Source organism: Hyla sarda, unplaced genomic scaffold (genome assembly GCF_029499605.1).
Source record: "Hyla sarda isolate aHylSar1 unplaced genomic scaffold, aHylSar1.hap1 scaffold_1148, whole genome shotgun sequence".
Classification (NCBI taxonomy): Eukaryota; Metazoa; Chordata; class Amphibia; order Anura; family Hylidae; genus Hyla; species Hyla sarda.
The window spans coordinates 43459-51757 of NW_026607769.1; the positions used below are offsets into that span (position 1 = coordinate 43459).

General features: G+C 44.9%; 1 long non-coding RNA gene across 1 annotated transcript; it reads left to right on the top strand.

Moving 5' to 3' along the window:
* LOC130302056 (uncharacterized) lies at window positions 1-6690 on the top strand. The gene is made up of 3 exons (XR_008852374.1): window positions 1-18; window positions 5518-5628; window positions 6271-6690. It is a non-coding gene; the product is annotated as an uncharacterized LOC130302056 (long non-coding RNA).
* The last annotated feature ends 1609 nt before the right edge of the window (window positions 6691-8299 follow it).

Genomic DNA, 8299 nt, shown 5'->3' on the forward strand with positions numbered 1-8299 from the left:
CTTCTCTCCTCATAGATTGTAAGCTCTTGTGATCAGGATCCTCACTCCTCTTGTCTCCTCCTCCTCATAGATTGTAAGCTCTTGTGATCAGGATCCTCACTCCTCTTGTCTCCTCCTCCTCATAGATTGTAAGCTCTTGTGGTCAGGATCCTCACTCCTCTTGTCTCCTCCTCATAGATTGTAAGCTCTTGTGATCAGGATCCTCACTCCTCTTGTCTCCTCCTCATAGATTGTAAGCTCTTGTGATCAGGATCCTCACTCCTCTTGTCTCCTCCTCCTCATAGATTGTAAGCTCTTGTGATCAGGATCCTCACTCCTCTTGTCTCCTCCTCCTCATAGATTGTAAGCTCTTGTGATCAGGATCCTCGCTCCTCTTGTCTCCTCCTCATAGATTGTAAGCTCTTGTGATCAGGATCCTCACTCCTCTTGTCTCCTCCTCCTCATAGATTGTAAGCTCTTGTGATCAGGATCCTCACTCCTCTTGTCTCCTCCTCCTCATAGATTGTAAACTCTTGTGATCAGGATCCTCACTCCTCTTGTCTCCTCCTCCTCATAGATTGTAAGCTCTTGTGATCAGGATCCTCACTCCTCTTGTCTCCTCCTCCTCATAGATTGTAAGCTCTTGTGATCAGGATCCTCACTCCTCTTGTCTCCTCATAGATTGTAAGCTCTTGTGATCAGGATCCTCACTCCTCTTGTCTCCTCATAGATTGTAAGCTCTTGTGATCAGGATCCTCACTCCTCTTGTCTCCTCCTCATAGATTGTAAGCTCTTGTGATCAGGATCCTCACTCCTCTTGTCTCCTCCTCCTCATAGATTGTAAGCTCTTGTGATCAGGATCCTCACTCCTCTTGTCTCCTCATAGATTGTAAGCTCTTGTGATCAGGATCCTCACTCCTCTTGTCTCCTCCTCCTCATAGATTGTAAGCTCTTGTGATCAGGATCCTCACTCCTCTTGTCTCCTCATAGATTGTAAGCTCTTGTGATCAGGATCCTCACTCCTCTTGTCTCCTCCTCCTCATAGATTGTAAGCTCTTGTGATCAGGATCCTCACTCCTCTTGTCTCCTCCTCCTCATAGATTGTAAGCTCTTGTGATCAGGATCCTCACTCCTCTTGTCTCCTCCTCATAGATTGTAAGCTCTTGTGATCAGGATCCTCACTCCTCTTGTCTCCTCCTCCTCATAGATTGTAAGCTCTTGTGATCAGGATCCTCACTCCTCTTGTCTCCTCCTCATAGATTGTAAGCTCTTGTGATCAGGATCCTCACTCCTCTTGTCTCCTCATAGATTGTAAGCTCTTGTGATCAGGATCCTCACTCCTCTTGTCTCCTCATAGATTGTAAGCTCTTGTGATCAGGATCCTCACTCCTCTTGTCTCCTCATAGATTGTAAGCTCATGTGATCAGGATCCTCGCTCCTCTTGTCTCCTCATAGATTGTAAGCTCTTGTGATCAGGATCCTCACTCCTCTTGTCTCCTCATAGATTGTAAGCTCTTGTGATCAGGATCCTCACTCCTCTTGTCTCCTCCTCATAGATTGTAAGCTCTTGTGATCAGGATCCTCACTCCTCTTGTCTCCTCCTCCTCATAGATTGTAAGCTCTTGTGATCAGGATCCTCACTCCTCTTGTCTCCTCCTCCTCATAGATTGTAAGCTCTTGTGATCAGGGTCCTCACTCCTCTTGTCTCCTCCTCCTCATAGATTGTAAGCTCTTGTGATCAGGATCCTCACTCCTCTTGTCTCCTCATAGATTGTAAGCTCATGTGATCAGGATCCTCGCTCCTCTTGTCTCCTCATAGATTGTAAGCTCTTGTGATCAGGATCCTCACTCCTCTTGTCTCCTCCTCCTCATAGATTGTAAGCTCTTGTGATCAGGATCCTCACTCCTCTTGTCTCCTCATAGATTGTAAGCTCTTGTGATCAGGATCCTCGCTCCTCTTGTCTCCTCATAGATTGTAAGCTCTTGTGATCAGGATCCTCGCTCCTCTTGTCTCCTCCTCCTCATAGATTGTAAGCTCTTGTGATCAGGATCCTCACTCCTCTTGTCTCCTCCTCCTCATAGATTGTAAGCTTTTGTGATCAGGGTCCTCACTCCTCTTGTCTCCTCCTCATAGATTGTAAGCTCTTGTGATCAGGGTCCTCACTCCTCTTGTCTCCTCCTCATAGATTGTAAGCTCTTGTGATCAGGGTCCTCACTCCTCTTGTCTCCTCCTCATAGATTGTAAGCTCTTGTGATCAGGATCCTCACTCCTCTTGTCTCCTCCTCCTCATAGATTGTAAGCTCTTGTGATCAGGATCCTCACTCCTCTTGTCTCCTCCTCATAGATTGTAAGCTCTTGTGATCAGGATCCTCACTCGTCTTGTCTCCTCCTCATAGATTGTAAGCTCTTGTGATCAGGATCCTCACTCCTCTTGTCTCCTCATAGATTGTAAGCTCTTGTGATCAGGATCCTCGCTCCTCTTGTCTCCTCATAGATTGTAAGCTCTTGTGATCAGGATCCTCACTCCTCTTGTCTCCTCCTCCTCATAGATTGTAAGCTCTTGTGATCAGGATCCTCACTCCTCCTGTCTCCTCATAGATTGTAAGCTCTTGTGATCAGGATCCTCACTCCTCTTGTCTCCTCCTCATAGATTGTAAGCTCTTGTGATCAGGATCCTCACTCCTCTTGTCTCCTCCTCATAGATTGTAAGCTCTTGTGATCAGGATCCTCACTCCTCTTGTCTCCTCCTCATAGATTGTAAGCTCTTGTGATCAGGATCCTCACTCCTCTTGTCTCCTCCTCCTCATAGATTGTAAGCTCTTGTGATCAGGATCCTCACTCCTCTTGTCTCCTCCTCATAGATTGTAAGCTCTTGTGATCAGGATCCTCACTCCTCTTGTCTCCTCCTCATAGATTGTAAGCTCTTGTGATCAGGATCCTCACTCCTCCTGTCTCCTCATAGATTGTAAGCTCTTGTGATCAGGATCCTCACTCCTCTTGTCTCCTCCTCATAGATTGTAAGCTCTTGTGATCAGGATCCTCACTCCTCTTGTCTCCTCCTCATAGATTGTAAGCTCTTGTGATCAGGATCCTCACTCCTCTTGTCTCCTCCTCATAGATTGTAAGCTCTTGTGATCAGGATCCTCACTCCTCTTGTCTCCTCCTCCTCATAGATTGTAAGCTCTTGTGATCAGGATCCTCACTCCTCTTGTCTCCTCATAGATTGTAAGCTCTTGTGATCAGGATCCTCGCTCCTCTTGTCTCCTCCTCCTCATAGATTGTAAGCTCTTGTGATCAGGATCCTCACTCCTCTTGTCTCCTCCTCCTCATAGATTGTAAGCTCTTGTGATCAGGATCCTCACTCCTCTTGTCTCCTCCTCCTCATAGATTGTAAGCTCTTGTGATCAGGATCCTCACTCCTCTTGTCTCCTCCTCCTCATAGATTGTAAGCTCTTGTGATCAGGATCCTCACTCCTCTCCTCCTCATAGATTGTAAGCTCTTGTGATCAGGATCCTCACTCCTCTTGTCTCCTCCTCATAGATTGTAAGCTCTTGTGATCAGGATCCTCACTCCTCTTGTCTCCTCCTCATAGATTGTAAGCTCTTGTGATCAGGGTCCTCACTCCTCTTGTCTCCTCCTCCTCATAGATTGTAAGCTCTTGTGATCAGGATCCTCACTCCTCTTGTCTCCTCATAGATTGTAAGCTCTTGTGATCAGGATCCTCACTCCTCTTGTCTCCTCATAGATTGTAAGCTCTTGTGATCAGGATCCTCACTCCTCTTGTCTCCTCCTCCTCATAGATTGTAAGCTCTTGTGATCAGGATCCTCACTCCTCTTGTCTCCTCCTCATAGATTGTAAGCTCTTGTGATCAGGATCCTCACTCCTCTTGTCTCCTCATAGATTGTAAGCTCTTGTGATCAGGATCCTCACTCCTCTTGTCTCCTCCTCATAGATTGTAAGCTCTTGTGATCAGGATCCTCACTCCTCTTGTCTCCTCATAGATTGTAAGCTCTTGTGATCAGGATCCTCACTCCTCTTGTCTCCTCCTCATAGATTGTAAGCTCTTGTGATCAGGATCCTCACTCCTCTTGTCTCCTCCTCCTCATAGATTGTAAGCTCTTGTGATCAGGATCCTCACTCCTCTCCTCCTCCTCATAGATTGTAAGCTCTTGTGATCAGGATCCTCACTCCTCTTGTCTCCTCCTCATAGATTGTAAGCTCTTGTGATCAGGATCCTCACTCCTCTTGTCTCCTCCTCATAGATTGTAAGCTCTTGTGATCAGGATCCTCACTCCTCTTGTCTCCTCCTCCTCCTCATAGATTGTAAGCTCTTGTGATCAGGATCCTCACTCCTCTTGTCTCCTCATAGATTGTAAGCTCTTGTGATCAGGATCCTCGCTCCTCTTGTCTCCTCCTCATAGATTGTAAGCTCTTGTGATCAGGATCCTCACTCCTCTTGTCTCCTCCTCATAGATTGTAAGCTCTTGTGATCAGGATCCTCACTCCTCTTGTCTCCTCCTCATAGATTGTAAGCTCTTGTGATCAGGATCCTCACTCCTCTTGTCTCCTCCTCATAGATTGTAAGCTCTTGTGATCAGGATCCTCACTCCTCTTGTCTCCTCCTCCTCATAGATTGTAAGTTCTTGTGATCAGGATCCTCACTCCTCTTGTCTCCTCCTCATAGATTGTAAGCTCTTGTGATCAGGATCCTCACTCCTCTTGTCTCCTCCTCCTCATAGATTGTAAGCTCTTGTGATCAGGATCCTCACTCCTCTTCTCCTCCTCATAGATTGTAAGCTCTTGTGATCAGGATCCTCACTCCTCTTGTCTCCTCCTCCTCATAGATTGTAAGCTCTTGTGATCAGGATCCTCACTCCTCTTGTCTCCTCCTCATAGATTGTAAGCTCTTGTGATCAGGATCCTCACTCCTCTTGTCTCCTCCTCATAGATTGTAAGCTCTTGTGATCAGGATCATCACTCCTCTTGTCTCCTCCTCCTCATAGATTGTAAGCTCTTGTGATCAGGATCCTCACTCCTCTTGTCTCCTCCTCCTCATAGATTGTAAGCTCTTGTGATCAGGATCCTCACTCCTCTTGTCTCCTCCTCATAGATTGTAAGCTCTTGTGATCAGGATCCTCACTCCTCTTGTCTCCTCCTCCTCATAGATTGTAAGCTCTTGTGATCAGGATCCTCACTCCTCTTGTCTCCTCATAGATTGTAAGCTCTTGTGATCAGGATCCTCACTCCTCTTGTCTCCTCCTCCTCATAGATTGTAAGCTCTTGTGATCAGGATCCTCACTCCTCTTGTCTCCTCCTCCTCATAGATTGTAAGCTCTTGTGATCAGGATCCTCACTCCTCTTGTCTCCTCCTCCTCATAGATTGTAAGCTCTTGTGATCAGGATCCTCACTCCTCTTGTCTCCTCCTCATAGATTGTAAGCTCTTGTGATCAGGATCCTCACTCCTCTTGTCTCCTCCTCCTCATAGATTGTAAGCTCTTGTGATCAGGGTCCTCACTCCTCTTGTCTCCTCATAGATTGTAAGCTCTTGTGATCAGGATCCTCACTCCTCTTGTCTCCTCATGCATGTCATGTCATGCAGTCATGTGATCAGATAAAATCCAACATCCTCATTCTGGAAATAAAAGGTTATTATACAGGTCAATCCAAGAATGTCGTCTATGTAATGTCCTATACGTTGGGGAGACCACCCAGTGTGTAGGGGGCCACATCAATAGACATAAATCTTAGATGTGGCAATCTGATCTTCCCCATTCCTTACCATTTTAGGGGGTATAATATAACCCAACTTAAGTACCCGGTGATTGGTGAGGTTCTCCCACCAAGCAGAGGGGGAGACAAAAAGAAATTATTACTTAAAGGGGTACTCCGCTGCTCATCGTTTGGAACTACATGTTCCGAATGCTTTGAGCCGGTGCCAGGAGCTTGTGATGTCATAGCCCCGCCCATCATGACGTCATGTCCCGTCCCCTCAATGCAAGTCTATGGGAGGGGGCGTAACGGCCGTCACACCCGTTCCCATAGACTTGCATTGAGGGGACGGGACATGACGTCATGAATGGCGGGGCTATGACATCACGAGCTCCCAGCTCCGGGTCTGATCATCCAAACGATGAGCAGTGGGGTACCCCAATAATAAAGAGGCGTTCTGGATTCATAGATTGGGTACATTGGAACCAAGGGGAATGAATGGAGAATATGATTTATCTGTCTTACTATGAGATTTTATATACTGTAATGTTTCCATTTATTATGATTCTCATCCACAGAGACACCTGAGTGGATGGATCCGTGAACAGTGATCCGCAACGTTCATTCAAGTCATCCAAGTAACCTGGATCCATGGATTCGATGTTGCCTGTTTTGTTATGTTGCCATGGCGATCAATGACATCATAATTGGGAGGAGCCTCTGACACCTTTACATAGTATCACTAATCAGACCAGCACATGCAGTTGGGAAAGGCTTCAGTGCCGGAACGCGTGCTGCGTCCTTTACATGCTGTAATTCATTTGAGAAGTAAAAAGCATCTTCATTGAAACAAACGAGTGTCGGGATTTTCTTCTTTACTATTATATTCATATGTAGACTCCGACTAAGACCACTGAGTACCCAAAACCCGTCAGTCTGTTTCCTGTCTCTTCATGCTGCCCGTGTGGAGTTTATTTTCTTCTAAATAAAGGATTGAATTGGAAGTGATTTCATTACTTGTGTGATGTCCACGGCTCATAATGATTAGATACAGATTAGATACATCATGGAGAGGAGACTCCTGTACACTAAGGGTTCTCATATATTTGTGTGATGTCCATAATGATTAGATACAGATTAGATACATCATGGAGAGGAGACTCCTGTACACTCAGGATTCCCATATATTTGTGTGATGTCCATAATGATTAGATACAGATTAGATACATCATGGAGAGGAGGCTCCTGAATACTAAGGGTTCTCATATATTTGTGTGATGTCCATAATGATTAGATACAGATTAGATACATCATGGAGAGGAGACTCCTGTACACTAAGGGTTCTCATATATTTGTGTGATGTCCATAATGATTAGATACAGATTAGATACATCATGGAGAGAAGACTCCTGTACACTAAGGGTTCCCATATATTTGTGTGATGTCCATAATGATTGGATACAGATTAGATACATCATGGAGAGGAGACTCCTGTACACTAAGGGTTCTCATATATTTGTGTTATGTCCATAATGATTAGATACAGATTAGATACATCATGGAGAGGAGACTCCTGTACACTAAGGGTTCTCATATATTTGTGTGATGTCCATATTGATTAGATACAGATGTGATACATCATGGAGAGGAGACTCCTGTACACTCAGGATTCCCATATATTTGTGTTATGTCCCATAATGATTAGATTCAGATTAGATACATCATGGAGAGAAGACTCCTGTACACTAAGGGTTCCCATATATTTGTGTGATGTCCCATAATGATTAGATACAGATTAGATACATCATGGAGAGGAGACTCCTGTATACTAAGGGTTCTCATATATTTGTGTGATCTCCATAATGATTAGATACAGATTAGATACATCATGGAGAGGAGACTCCTGTATACTAAGGGTTCTCATATATTTGTGTGATCTCCATAATGATTAGATACAGATTAGATACATCATGGAGAGGAGACTCCTGTACACTAAGGGTTCCTGTATATTTGTGTGATGTCCATAATGATTAGATACAGATTAGATACTTCATGGAGAGGAGACTCCTGTACACTAAGGGTTCCCGTATATTTGTGTGATGTCCATAATGATTAGATACAGATTAGATACTTCATGGAGAGGAGACTCCTGTACACTAAGGGTTCCCGTATATTTGTGTGATGTCCATAATGATTAGATACAGATTAGATACATCATGGAGAGGAGACTCCTGCACACTAAGGGTTCTCATATATTTGTGTGATGTCCATAATGATTAGATACAGATTAGATACATCATGGAGAGGAGGCTCCTGTACACTAAGGGTTCTCATATATTTGTGTGATGTCCATAATGATTAGATACAGATTAGATACATTATGGAGAGGAGAGTCCTGTACACTAGGATTAGTGGACTAGGGATCGGAGGCGGCGGGATTCTTTTTTGGGGCACACAATACAGCCGACATAACCAATTTGTGTTAAAGCTTTTGTCCTCCTATATACTTTTTGTTTTTTGAGGGCGTGTCCTTCCACCAATGCCGGGGTACAGCTATGGGGAGACCCTGCACCCCCAGTTATGTAGACCTGTACCTGGGCTGGTGGG